This window comes from Echeneis naucrates, chromosome 19 (assembly GCF_900963305.1).
Source record: "Echeneis naucrates chromosome 19, fEcheNa1.1, whole genome shotgun sequence".
NCBI classification, from domain to species: domain Eukaryota; kingdom Metazoa; phylum Chordata; class Actinopteri; order Carangiformes; family Echeneidae; genus Echeneis; species Echeneis naucrates.
In genome coordinates this window covers 4,082,543-4,097,728 of record NC_042529.1, presented here as the reverse complement: position 1 = coordinate 4,097,728, position 15,186 = coordinate 4,082,543, and the positions used below count along the sequence as shown (strand labels likewise).

Here is a 15,186-nt window from a genome sequence, read left to right as displayed (position 1 = left end):
ATGTTAATCTGTCAGTTTCAACCTCATTATTAAAGTAATTAACACTTGGCTCTTTGAGAATGCATAATTAAGACATATATTTCTATGCATTCCAAAATTACAGTGAAACATTAATCGGTTCATTTAAGTCGGATGCAGTATGGTTTATTGAAATACATGTACAAAGGAATAGGGCTGAGGATCAAGTGTCAGATGTCTCCAGTGAGAGTTTCCTCCTCTCATATTCCCTGATGATCACAGGGAGGTGGTGACAATGTGTGAGTCTGAGCTAAGAATGAACAAATTCACTTCATCTTTGAGTTTATCATAGAACATTAGGCAGGTGAGCACCACATTTAATATTTTTTTGACCCCATGTTGCTGTTGAGCTGGTCAGCGATCGGCGGCAGAGGTGCCATGTAATGTTACCCTGTTTTTGGGCTGAGGGCCGAGACTGTATTCTTCCACGCCAACAGGTTCCACACCTGACAATGTTGATGTATTTACCAGTGAACTGAAAGACTGCAGGCTATTAGTGCCGTGTCACAGGCTCTGCAGGCTGAGCTTCACGGTGGAAAGTGCCGTCGGAGAGATGATCAAATCTCACTCTGTGTTTAAGTCCTGCCGGTCGGGTAATAAGTCATCCTGCTCCGCCTGCTCCTCCTCCTCTTGCTTGTCACCCAACAGTGTGGTGGTACCTCCCAGGATGTTATCCAGAGTCCCGGCACCGGAGGGACACTCAGAGTCAGATGATCTCCTCAGTGTTTGCTTTGTTGAAAAGGTGTTTCATCTTGTTCTTACTCTTCAGGATATCTTGGCTTTTGTGTTTGTTTGCCTGCCCCCCCCCCGGGTAGATCCATTTAATACTCTGTCTTTAACATGCTCAGATCTGAGCGTGTTATGATACTGTGCAGGGTGTGTTTTGCTGCCTTAGAAAAGGAGAAAGATGTCAGTGGTGTTGGCTTGCAATGAAAACACAGCCAATATCATGTAACAGTAGATGTTCAGAAATACCATAGAAGGTAAAAAAGTATATGGAATAATAATAAAAAAAAAAAAAAAAAAAGGCAGGTAGGGAGAAAACTGGCCATAAAACTGCAGAACAAAATGTATTTCAGAAAACTTACATCTGGATGCCAGGGGAGTGGGGGTTGGTGTGTGTGTGTGTGTGGGGGGGTCTCTCCTCTGGAGGGAATCTTTGAAGTCGCTGCCAGCTCTGCAGTCATGCTCTAGGTTCCACTGGAGATTGCTTGAAGGCAGGACATCGAGCCTTTGTTCCGCGGGCTCCCTGGCTCAGATGAAACACTTTTTCCCAAAGCTGCAGGGGGAAGACTGCAGGTGGGGAGTAAAGACGTTTCGGAGCCTGAAAGCTTTTTCTTGAGGAGAGGTGTTGGAGGATGCTATTGTGCAACTAGGGTTAAATGGTGCGAGTGTACTCCGCCGCCGCTGTCATTTCAGTGTTGACATATTGTGAGTTCTCATCGCTCGCTGGTACCTTTGAGACTCTGTGCAGGACTGTGATATTGATGAAAAACCCTGCAAGGCAGGAATCGCTTGCTGCACTGCTGAATCCTTTTCTCTGTCCGTTTCCTTCCTTTGATCCTGACGGACATATTTAGTGTTACTGAGCACAGTCTTAAGGTTCTGAGGTACAACCTTGTCACACGAAATTGCATATGCTGTCATAATTATAACAGATGGCAGCCAGCGAGAGTGGAAAGAACATCTGCAGGCGAGGACATCATCAGGTGTGAAATAATTTTGGAGAAAACAAGAGTGCTGTGAGGGGCAACACCTGTTTCCACTGTCACACATATTAACTGTGTGTGCTAGCTGCAAAGCCTTGCGATGCTTTCTGTTTTCACTTCCAAAAAACTGTCTCCCCTTTACCTTTGAAGAGAGTACGAAAAGAAGAGCAGTAAAGATTTACAATTAAGTTAACCTTTCAGCTGCAGAGCCTCAGTTCAACCTCAGACTTAATTGAGATGTGAAAATATGGAAACCGCCCTCTTTTTGAACAAAATTATTTAGAATTAATACATTCACGGGGGGCCCTGTCCAGGGTGGCCCCGCCCTCACCCAATGTGAGCTGGGGTTGACTTCAGCCGCCCCCCCGTGATCCGGAAACGGATGAATATTAGAAAACAAATGAATTAATGAATGAAATTGAACAAATTTAAGAAGTATAGTTGCTAACGAGAAAGAATTCTGTGAAATGCACACTCAAAGGAGGTTACAGTTTTTCTGGGCTGACGTATTGTTTTAGTATTACCATCCTGGAAATAAAGGCCCTGAGGGAATTTGATTTTATATGGCTGACTTACCTAATGAGCAAATCAGCTCTTTAGGGACCTGACCTGTCTCTTCCTAGCAACTGTTGCTATGCCCACTGTTGCTGCGATGTCTTTGGTTGGAGTCACAGCAACCAGTCGTTTCCTAAAAACTGCCGTTCTGCTGTTATTGTTAATGTGCCCTTTTCATTTGTTCAGTTTTTCATGTTTCTGAATATTCAGTGTTTTGTTTTGTTTTGTTTTTTTCTTTTATTGACATTTCTCTCATTAAACCAAAACCATGATGGTGATTCAACATCTCATTGTTACTTTCAACCACTGATTCCAGTGCTCAGTAACAGCACTCCAAATGAGGCTTGATTCAATATTTTAAAAAGCAGCTCAAACACGCAGATCTCATAGATCCCACACTGGGCTTCAACATTGCTTCCTTCCAAATCAAAATTTCAGATTTTTCAGATTTTCTCATCTCCCAACAGGGAGGATCAACAGGAAGGAGCTAAAAAGTATTTTACCTGTTGCTCCTCTTATACATTGACATGTTATCTTTTAAATGTCACTAATAATGTGACATGTAAATGCTGATTACATTTGCATATCGTCATTTTAGCAGGTAGGATTTTAATGTGGAACAGTTACAGAAGGATGTGAAAATGAAAACTGGGCCGCTGCGTTTCTCTTTTTACACAAATGACTCATCCAGTTGGAGGCGCGCTCACATGACAGCTGGGCTGAAGAACAAGAGGAGCAGGTGTGCCAGGTGACACAGGTGCCTTCCACGTTCTTTGTTCTGCGGCCCGAGCTCACTCTGTTTGCCCTTCAGCTGAGCTGGTTCGCTCTATCGTTTCACCTTCGTTCCTCAGTGAGTTGCTTATTTCACCATCTTTCCTCAAATCTTGGTGTTTTTTTTATTGATTACATAGTCCATCTGTTGTCACATGATTAGATATTAAAAGTAAGAATGTATTAAATACCGATTTTGATTTTGAATTCTTTGCTTCTTTCTTTGGCATGATTGTGACCTTTCACTGACACCTGATGAAATAAAAGTCCACTGTAATCCTGGAACACATAGATGTATAAAACATACTTTAGACGCTGTCATTCAAGTTTAGATGATCTTTTTAATAATTTCCCAAACAAGCTTCTATCATGACGCATGTTGTTTTCGCTTCAGTTTTCGTTTCTTACACAAAATTAACGTTTTGCATTTAAAATTTTTGATGCAAGTACATGATTTGTCATGTTGCAGGTGATAAAGCTCATGTTAATTATGTTATTGTTTAGTAGCTTGTGAATTTTTGTCTTTCCTAAAATGATCTGCCACTAATACATCTGAATTTTTAAAGTGACAATGAATGTAGTGGAGTAAAAAGCCCACTATTCCTTTGTGAATTGTAGCAGTGTAGTATAAATTGGCAGGAGGTGCAAGTAGCTCAGAATTACAGAAAGCACGGGACACAAATAAAGTAAATGCAGTTTATTATCTTATCAGGCTCTCCCACTCATGCTGTTTTTCTTTTTCATACTCAAAATAAACAGCTGGACAAAGTCCTGTTTGGACCTCAGCTTGCTGCTGATACACAACCACATATCAAAACCCCCGATTAAAGAACCTTCAGTCTGTTTTCAGCTTTCACTCTCTTATTAGCATAACATCTGAGGGTAATTTAAAAGAAACCCACTGGCATCGCACACACTTTTGCCAGAGGTGCCAGATCTCCAGTAGATTAACAGAAGATCCTGGGCCAAGGGCCGACTGAGTCACTCTCTTACTTCTCTGGCTCCCCCACGACTGCTGATCTCTCCACAATCTTGTGTGAGCCTCCATTAATCTCACCTCCCGTTGCAGTCATTTCAAGGGAGAGTGGGCTGCACATTCAACTTTGCTGTTTTCATTTTTCATATACGAATATATAGAAATAGACAGAGGGAAAGTACAGGGCAAGGCGGTGCAAGAGCAGGAGAGGGAGAAAAACCTGTGACAGGATTAGATTCAATGCCACCGGAAGCATGTTGTTTTTTTAACTCCGCTATCTGCAGCCACCTCTTCATCATGTTCCCCAGCACACATGCCCACACACACGTGCACTGTCTTAGAAACCCGGCACCGCTGCCAGTTTCCAGGGCCCCCCTGAGGTATTTCTCATTACCATTTCCAGAGAAGGGACCTTTTAAAGTACAAATATGCCCTTTGGCAGGTTTGTTACGTCTGCCTATTGAAGGATATATTTAGGTACATTGCTTACAGGCCAAGATGTATGATGTTGGCATGTCTTTCTGGAAAGGATCAAATATGAGCACAAGGGACTGTGTGTAATATGTTTTTTTTTTTTTTTTTTTTAATCCATTTGATTTAAATGAAAGATGAAAACTGAGGGCAAAGATACTCTTACATTGCAACATGCACATGAAAGTTACCCAGCAAAACCAAACAAATGCTGCAAAGCTCACAGCAGAAAGTACAAAGGTCACACAAACTGTACAGGCGGTTATTCACTGTCTGGATAAAGTGTCAGAGAAGGTGTAGTCTTCAAACACACGGTGCCTCCGAGGTAAATACTGTCAGTGCTCGCTGAAGAAGAAGTGATTACACTGCTCTAATGAAAGGTTTCACCTCCTGGATTCATAACTTTTTTAATGGATATAAATTGATCTCACAATGACAGAATAAGTAGATCACAGCCAATGCCAGATAAATAGATTATCATTCACTTTGTAATCAGTCTGATTCAGCACTTAATGCGGTGGGGAAATAAAGAGTGTTTAAACTATGGCCACCAGTTATTACAACCCTAATAGCACACAGAATAAATTCTTCTCAAAACATTGCTTTATTTCCCTTTCAGCAAGCAATGCGAGCTAATTTAATTATGATCCATTACAGCGATGCCTTCCAGGTTCAGGCCAGCCATCTGAAGGCCATTTATACGGCGCACAATCAAGCACTTTGTACAGTTCATTTCAAGCCATGCGGCGTCCATGATTGTAATTCTGGCTGATAGGCCTGTAGTTTTATTGACCGATTGAGGAAGAGGTCAGGATAATGTCTGACACCGGCCAACCTCTCCTCCATCTATCATCTCAAATGGCAAACGCTCAGCAGGGAGGGGGGGGGGGGGGGGGTGGTGGTGGTGAAGTTTGATTGGCATTGACCTTGTTTCTCTTGAATAATTATGAATGATTTAGGTATTAGTTCCTCCTTTCATTATACATAATTCATCTTGGTCTCCTTCCGGTCATCAGCTGAGCCCATTAAAACCGGAAATATGACACAAAGGCTAAAATGGCATGATATTCATCCAACATGATATAACATGATCTAACATGATTACTATCACAACAGCAACAACAACAACAATGCACCGGCTGTTGTGAAGGATACGCGTTAAGGCGTTTTATTTTGAAAAAAGAAAAATCCACCGGAAGCATTATATGCGGTCGCTTCAGCCGACTTGATCCAGTTACAGGCAGGTCAGAGCTCCATGTTGCGGCGCTGCGTGGCACTGGGCACCGACTGCACCACACACACAGACACACACAGACACACACACACACACACACAGTGGATGGTCCCGGCTCTTGGCTCAGTCTGCGGCCGTCAGTCCGAGCTCGCCCCGCGGACACCCATGGGTGTCGCTCCCGTGACCGCCTCCTGCGTTTGGACTGAATGTGAGAGCGTCGGCCGGCTGCAGTTCTTTCTGGAGACTCGCTCTGTCGGACTGGAAGCCCGCAGGCTGCTCCGCCGGATCCGGATCGAGGAGGCGCACGGAGCGCTGCAGCAGACGCGGTGCCGGAGCCGGCGGCGCGAAGGTGATGTCAAAGCTGACCAGAAAAACAAAGGGTCAAGTCTAAGAAAGGTAAAATGTTTTATTATTATCATCGTCATCATTTTTGTCACATTTATTTCGAACGGCAACTTCTGCCGGGTCTCATCTGCGTCATGTTAAAGTTTATCGCATGATGGCTTGAATTAAAATAAATACATCCATTTAAAGGTGTCAGCCAATCCATAACGCATAATGCCTCTCTATATGTCGCTGCTCGAAGCCCAGGCAGCCAGCTAAGCCAATAAACACCCCCAGTAGTGTTTAATGAGATAGACTTAGCTGCTCCTTTGTACACAATAACAGGCTGCTTTTTTCTCTCTCTCAGCAGACTGCAACATGTGTGATTGTAATTTCAAGACTTTCAGTTGTTGTGTGTTTTTCTGTCACATCAGATTTATTATTATTGTTAATATTATACATTTCTTTTTTTTTTTTTTTTTTTGGGGGGGGGGGGGGGGTTAAAAATTCCCACATATGCTTTAAAGACCGGGGAGGCTTCCTCTGAATTTGCAGATGCTGTTTAAACCGGAGGCCTCTCTGCATCTGCAGAGGATAAATGGATATTATTATTGTGAATGCACGGTAGGTTTTACTTTTCCCTCCAACCTATATTCATCTCAAGGTGAAAGGGGGAGGGGGATTTGCCCACCCAGACAACAAACTGTCCACGAAGTGAAGCGGTTTATAAGGAAGAAGCTGTTCTTACTTGTTCAGTGGCTTCAGGCCAGCACCTACCTCGCTCTGCACTGCCTATTATCTGACATCTGGTCCTTCTCGACAGGGACTTATGTGGTAATGGTATGTTTCAACAAAGGCTCCTAATCTGTGTAATGCTGGTTGTTTGCGAAGGAAAACGCTTATTTCCGTATGATCACCATTCAGCGCTCTGTATGAGGGGGGGGGGGGGGGGGGGTCATGAGATGTGAAAACCTTTGCAGTTGTGTTTTAGATATTTTGTGTTACTCGGTTATATGGCTAAGATTTGACTGTAGGAGATGTTTGTAATATACCAAAGCTGTCACAGGAGAACATGTCATTTTTTTTTAGGGCATAGTTTACACACACACTTAAAATCACACGATCTGCCTTCATGGCTTCCCGGAGAACAGCTATGATAAAGCATTTATCAGAAAAATAGGTCTGCAGACGGGTAAGATTTGAGCTCCAGTTCTCATGGTTTTTGTATGAGGCTGGAGATGCCTGCTGCCTCGCTGTACTTTTGTTTTTTTTGTTTTTTTTTCTTTTTCTTTTTCTTTTTTTAAACTCCAGTTCTTGGTTGTCAGCTTGGCTCTGCATAGATAAAAGACAGTCATCCTCAAAGCTTTTTCTCATCACATCAATGACATGCACTAGTTTTGCTTCTCTCTTGCTACCCCGAGTCCTGACACACATCTGTGAGTTCACCGTGTGGAGCTTTTCCATTATGAGATCATGATGTTTTTCGTGTTTAGACGACCAGCCCCAAACTTTTTTTTTGTCTTTCAGTGCTTATCTGTCTCTCTCGCTGTCTGCTCAAGGGGGGGTGCTGACGAGGCCTTGTTTTCCACAGCCCGAGCCAACACAGCCCCTCCTGTCACGCTCACTGACAGGCCAAAGGTTAAAATAAAAAAGATTCTACTGCAGCAAATGGGCGAAGGATTTCTCTGGAACTTAAGTTGACATAAAACAGCCTTCAGCCTCACGTTGTGCTTAAGAAATCAACAGTATAAATAAAACGCGTCTTCAGTCTGTAAATACAGCACGTCTCTGAAAATAGTTACTCTTAACTCCCCATCCAGCTATTGTGCCAGTTTGAATCACTGTTGCGAGCAAAATAGTCAGCACAGTTATTATATGATAAATTATGCAGCTTTGATTGAGCCAGAATGGTCAGAAATTCGGTTTACTCAGCACATGAAGTCCCAGTTTGGGTCCCAGAGGGCAATCCTTAACTGAAACGTTCCCCTTAAACCTCTAAACCTCATTAAAAATGGCTACCTCTGACATTTAGCATTTAATCTATATTGTTGATTGCTATGTTTTTCCTATGCCAGGAGAGATCTGATGGGAATTGTGGCATGTGTCCCACAACATTTGTCTACCAAGGCCTGTAGCAACTGTAGGAGACAGCATTTCTTATTGTATGTATCCCATGCACCCCATCATTAAACCGACCTGTCAGCAGCATAGACTGCGTAGAAAAAAGGGTGAAACCAATGCTGACGAATCTTAAATCCTGCATTCTGAACGGTCCACATCTTCATTGGGCCACTGAGTCAAATTTGGAAGTGTAGCAATTAGAATCAGGAGTGAAAGAGCTAAGCTGAGGCACTACAGTGAAAAAGCCAACAGACTGTTACTGCATAATGTTGTTTCAATTTAATAAAGTTTAGATTCTCCAGTCTTCCTTTGAAGAGTCACAGGCAGCTCTTTGCAGACAGTTTCATGTAACTTAAACTCGTAACAAATATACGATACCCAACGCTGCACATTGTGTTATTTAAAGTGGTTGGAGTTAATTAAGAGACTTCTAACCACACATGAGTGTTTGACTATTCCTTCAGATATGAAAAGTCCTCTTTTTTTTTGGGGGGGGGGGGGTAGGGGTTTTTTGCTGTTGGGTCTGCAACCAAACCAGACAGCAATGGATGTCGCGCACTGTGAATCTTATCAGCTCTGAAAATGTGAACTTGTTTCCTGCGAGGGGAATAAAGGTGTCATCCTCAGGGATGTTTTGATTCATTTCCCCTGAGCGCTGAGGCAAATGGCTCTCCTTTATGCTGTTTTAATCAGGAAAAGCAGTAAAGGAAACAGTGAAAGTCTACTGGAAAAAATGCAAGGCTATCCAGCTTTTTATGTACCTGATTGTACGATGAATCTGTCTACCGTAGGATGAATAGCATGATCATCAGTTTCGAAAGGAAAAAAAAAAAAAAGAACCAACTAAAGTGAATTAGAATTGATATTTTGGTCTTAATTTATTTCCTTCTCTGCCAATAACTCAATTTAAGCATGTAGAGTAAGCAAGGCATTAGAAATGCATGATGGGACTTTGTATCGAGTTAATAAATGGCAGTCTAGTAAAACACAGGTGTGCTATATGTATACGGCTTCATAAAAGACATTGGCTCATTTGGAAGAAACGGCACACTGAGCTCTTTTAATGAGGGACTGATTCTCCCCAGGCCTGTCCCTCATCATCTGTGAGGCCCTTTGATTATGTAATAATGATGCGGAAAAGGCGTCTTCTTAGCCCTTCATTCTATCTTGTTAGTGAATGGACTCCTAACCGAGCCGAAGCATTTTTATCGAGGCTGTTCAGCTCCTCTGTCAGAGCCGTTGCCGCCCTCTTTTTCTTGTCTCCTGCACTGCTGGGATTCAGTTGCACTCCTTGAGTTCTGGTGGGTTCGTTCTGACTGCGTTCCTCGTCTCCTCGCTCAGACGGACTCTTTGACGAGATGAAAATCTCTGAAGTTTGTGTTAGAAATCAGGCCTTTGTTGCTGCAGTTCAGTCTTAGCCGGCTGAGGTTGTTCTGGGGTATTGTGTTTCGCAAATACCACTTCACGTTGGTTTCTGTGGCTTTGCCATCGCAGAGAGTGGTGCTTTCAGCAAAACCGTGACAACAATGGTGCAACGCTGTTTTGAATATGTGCAGTTTTTATGCTTTATGATTTCAAGAGAAGCCCCAAAGAGAATGGATTAGAAGGAAGGAAGGCTCTGGAGAGGCTGTTTTGTATTTCTTGTACATGTTGTTGCCTGTTTCTCTTCAAAGGAGTTGGACATACACCTTAAACAAGAATCCTGCGGCTCAACCAAAAATACAGGGCAGGATCAAAGTGCTGTAGTTGTTCCTCTGCTATGTACAAGGCAGACTATTATGATATCTAGGCCTAGTTACAGCTTCATAACAATAAATGGGCGCACTGCATCAATTTATTATGACTTGAGGTTTATGTTTTTTTTACTTCATACTTTAGTCTGTGAGCGACACAGCATTGTGTTTTGTATATCTGGCAGAAGCATGTGTTCAGTTGCCATGAGCTGTTGCTTACGGATCATTTCGGTAGAGTGGAAGCTCTTCATAAGTCCCGGGAGAGAAGGTGTGTAATAAGATCTGAACAGATGAAAGGCAGTGTGTATAAAATACTGTATAAATCACTGATTCCTGTCCGGATCAGATTAAAACGTACGTCTGGTTTCGAAAGCGTGCAAAAATCACGCGAATGCAAATGCACGTGTGGATCAGGGTCTGTTTAGCGTGTGCAAAACCTCCACTGGTGCACGCAAACAACATTAAAATTAAAAATTAAAAGTGCCAATAATCATATTTATCATCGTGAGGAGAAGTGACTAGCTGGCACGCTGAATTGTGAGCAGCCAACAATAAACAAAGCTTCTAAAACAGTGGAAAGCCACTTGGCGTAAATGTTACAAGTACAGCTGCCGGCTCAAGTGGCCTGTGAATGCCCTGCAGAGGAAATTTAAGTGGCGCTGTGTTGTTTTGGCGTCTCAGTGTGGATGCTGAAAAATTTCTTTTTCAAAAGCATGAAAGATGCTGACATGCAACAGCACGCTCAAACTGATGTGTTTGTGTGAACACGGCCTGAGACCAGAGGCTTGTTCTAGTTCAGCCTGAGATGTGTGAGGAAGTCAGTTCAAGCCACACAACCCCCCCCCCCCCCCCCAATAGTTTGTGCAGATTTATTTCACATTGGCAGCTACTGCTGTGAATGGAAACTTGTGTTGCTGCAGTGCAGCTTTAATGAAATCAAAGTTAATCGCTTCCTGAGCAGAAGTGTTACATGCATTATTTTCTATGTTCCATCTCTTAAATTACATGGCATTAACTGATTCTGCCAAGATGTCGAGGCTTTTAGATAACAAAGATTGGCTGTGCGGCTGTATCCAATCAGCCTGCCACTCAAACCTCCCTCCTGGGAGCCAAAGATCCCCGTTAGCCCCTCAGACCTCTGCTTGTGCCTATCCAGCTGCTGATGGCAGATGAATGCCAGAGTATTCATCGGACCAGCAGCTACGGTAGCAACAACCTTCATTTTACTTTGTCGTTTGGACCAAGTGTGACCTCTTTGCTGGCGACAGTGCATATTTTACACCCACAGAATATTTTCATATCTCTCCTGCGTGCAGCATCATCATCCAAATGCTGCGCTCATCCTCCCCTCTCGCTTCAATCACATCATCTGGTGTGAATATTAGCAGATTATCAGGGACGTTTTAACTGCGTACTATAATAGGTTCAGATAAACAGAGGTCACCACCGTGCCACCTACTTAATGCCCATACATTGACGCCGCTGCTGCCAAAGCTTTGTAATGTAATCTGTGGGCTGACATGAAGTTGTCAATGAAACACTGGTGCTCTGTCATATCTAAATAGCTCCACTGTTCCTCGGTTAGCGGTGGGAGATGGGCCTCAACTCTGTGATGTGAAGCCTTAATGGGTTAACTTCGTTATAATTTGCCAGGCATTTCTGTGTCTGTGGAACATAGTGGACACGTTGTTGTTGATCCAGCAGCCTCCAAAATGGCTTTGTGTGCTAAAACAGGGTGTGACGATGAGCGTAGGAGTGTGAAAGAAAAGGATTTTATGAAAAGTAGCATTGTTTCCAGTCTGAGTCCACACTGTTCTCAATGATTCCCTTTGTACTACAATGTAGAAATGGTTATAAATCATGATGCCCAAGGAAAGATGCCCCCCCTCCCCCTCCCCAAATTGCACTGATCCATCTGAAACCATTTAAAGTTTGATATGTCTGACAAATATTTGATATTCACTTTCTAGTTTTGTTTTCAGAGCGACTACTTTTACCATCATTGTATGAAATTTCCACAGCGCTGTTTGAACATTCCTGTGAAAAAAAAAAAAAAAAATCTTTTTATCTTGTTTTTCTGTTCTTATCTCATCACTCCAGGAGACCAGGAGTCTCTGGGTTTCAATTCTACCTGCATGGGACCAAATCTGTGTTCACCCATGAACCGATCTAGAATGAAATGTGTCCCAGCGTGGCAGCACAAATAATCAAAATATAACTTGGCATATTCGCAGCGTTGCCCATTGCAGTACTCAGATCACAGGAGTTTCCTGTTTTTGTGCGTGATAAAAGTTAATGTTGTTATTATTGTGCATTGCTGTACATGGTGCAACATATATGAATATAAGATAATATTTATCTAACGTTTATAATTCAGCTTTCAGGTCTGAACTCTTATGCAGTAAAGTCGGTTGACATTTTCTACCACTATGTTTGACAGCTAAAGGCTTTCAAAATAACTTCTCTCCTTGTACTGCCTCAGATTGCATGAAAAAGCCGTCATTCTTCCTCAGGAGCTTCTGAAGCATCCGCAGAGTGTATGTGAAACTGACTGAAGATTTTGACTCTCAGCTCTGCTGCCGAAACGAAATCCCTTTGAGTTTCTTTTTCATGTTCTTGCCATGGGTATTAGTTGTTATCTCACAGCGTTTGAAGTAATCAGTCCGTATCAGACTAAGTCATTAGCTGCAGCCCCCCTCATCTTTTTAAACATATATATTCCCATCTTTAAATATCCAATACAGCTGATTTTACAGATATACTCCAGATTTAATGATGCCAAAAAATTTTATTTGCTGTGATGTGTTGTGTATCTACTGTAGCTGCCTAACATCTACTTGCTTAAGTGTAGAAAACATGCCAAGATATAATCTTCAGATTATATATGTTTTTTTTTTATTTGAAATTGAAGGCAGGCTATCACATTCAGTATATGTGACCAAGCACTGACACTGCTTGGTCACATATACTGAATGCCGTCCCCACAAACTAATTCTAAATTAAACATCTAAGTGAAGTGGCTCTTGCGCTGCTGCTGTCCGTCTGCAGCCCTGTGATGCTACGTGGCACAGCGTGCAAGCTATTTTAAGGCTCCTTTTTAACCACACTTTTGTGTTTTTCTCAGGCCAAGATGGTTTTGCTTAGGCCACGCACACTTGAAAAGAGAAAGCATGAGGATCAAAAGATGCATTCAGATTTTTTTTTTTCCCCCTCAGTTCAACCAAATGTCATATTATTGACCACAATGCTTGCAGCTGTGTGGGTTTGTGCTGAAAAGTCCCCACTGTAGCGTGGCTCTGGGATCTTCAGTTCTCTACCCTTTGGCAGCGCCGGGGTTTAAAGATCATGCAAATGTTTGGAAATGTACAATATTCTTTGCGAAATGACCAACATATTTTTGAAGAATTTGACGATTTGAAAAGATAAATGACCCCATTCATAGGAGCAGTGTTTGTTTTTAAGGTGAGGGAGTGAACTACTGCTCCTTCAGTCGGCAAAATATGTCCTTGTTCAGGCATGAGAGTTCATTGTGTTAGCAGTCAGGACACAGAGTCCCCTCTGAGCCTGTCTAAAAATACCTCATACCACCTCTGCCCCAAACTGCACACCAAGGGGCAGGGATAAAGGAAAGCTGCACAAGGCGGGGGGAGTAAATATGCAAACATGCAGCCCGCACACAGCCAAATGCATTTCTCCACACCATCTGAGCATGGAAGCGAAAAAAGACCAACTGAGCTCCAAATTCAAAGTCCATTGGATAGTAGCTAAATACATTTAGTCCAATCATTTGTGGGGGGCACTTCAGTATTTCCATTTTATTCCGTTCTGTGCTCTACACTGCAGAGGTACATGGTAGACTTTGTAGCTTTATATTCGTGTGAAGCTGACGCTCGACAGCTGCTCTCCCAGCACTGAAAAGGAAAAAGACCGAGTGTGAGCCTTCCCTCAAGGTAAGGGGTCAGCCGCTTTCACAGCGGGCGACAGGAAGCCAGAGGGACTGCCATGTCTAAACGCCTAATGAGGTTCTAATTGATATCCAGCTGAAAACCCCACAGAGTGTTAATGCCAATTCCAAGGAAATTATATTATGTCCCCTTCTCATTTAGCCAGTAAGACACAGGAGGCCCCTGAAGCATACATTTTTAACATGGAGCCACAGAGGTGATGAGAGGAAATGACACAGTGGTTTGCTTGTGAAACTGTCAACATTATCACTGATGGATAACACACACACACAGAGAGCCACTGAAACAAACAAACGTTTACTTGGTTCTTAAAATGCTCCTCCTTTGGTCGGCTGTAGTTTTGATGCCTCCTGTAGCTGTAGGTCTTGGATCCAGGGAGAAACGCAGTTACGTTACGGACCAAGTAATATTCCCGTCATCTCACACTCTTTTATGAGATGTAACTGCTGTAATGAGATGGATTTTAAGAAGAGGGCTAATCTTAGACGTTGCTTTAAACCAGCTCCCTATAACCAAATCCCATTCTCAGTGCTTTGAAGAGTCTAGTCCCTTCTGCAAGAGCAGCTTTCAAAGCTATCTTTTGCCCGAAACGTTTCATTCATCTCCATCAACACTGAGCAAGATCAAGCCAGTGCTCAAAATAGCAGTGGCTGCAAAGCATCTGCAGACTTTTTCTATTGTTGTTTGTTTGAGTGTAGACCGACAGATGGCACGTGTTTGTTTGAGAGCGCTGATCCCTCTGAATTGGGAGACACATCGTCATTCAAACATGTACCTGCCACTTAAAGGATAGACACCTGCTGGGCCGCTGCTCAGGTGTGCTATTTTAGTTTGCGCCGGTAAAATGGTGAGCATGCTTTAGGTCGCCCTCTTGAAGTGTCAGTAGATGTTGGAGGTGGAGCTGTCACCAATGTGCTCAGCTTATCAAAGCACCCAAATGTTACACCTTTCTGATGATTTATTTGAAGCTTGTTGTACACAAAAAGATTTATTTGTGGTCTAAAATACTTGAGGAGCCAACAGGTCAGAGCCTCTCACCAGATTGGTTTATTGTTGTTTAATAAAATAGACAGTCAGGTAAATCCCACATGGTTAGATGAGGAGGCAGTGCTGAGGTTGATGACATCACTAAATTACAGTAGTCCTGATAGCTTGTTTTAGCCGTAGCATTCCACAGCGTTGATATTGCACCTAATCTTCCATTAAAATAATAGTAATAAAAGACACGGGCTCGCTTTCTGCTAAATGGGACCTTTAAAATAAGCCTCAGTGTCTGAATGGTCTCTTCAGTCCCTCCTATTCTTCCCCC

General features: G+C 42.8%; 1 protein-coding gene across 3 annotated transcripts in view; it reads left to right on the top strand.

Annotated features, from left to right (window-relative positions):
- The first annotated feature begins 5,807 nt into the window (after window positions 1–5,807).
- tanc2b (tetratricopeptide repeat, ankyrin repeat and coiled-coil containing 2b) overlaps window positions 5,808–15,186 on the top strand; it is a 121,495-nt gene continuing 112,116 nt past the window's right edge. For all 3 annotated transcript variants that reach the window (XM_029527142.1, XM_029527141.1, XM_029527140.1), the window contains exon 1: window positions 5,808–6,130. The gene's annotated coding sequence lies outside the window, so the exon portion shown is untranslated. The remainder of the gene's footprint in view (window positions 6,131–15,186) is intronic.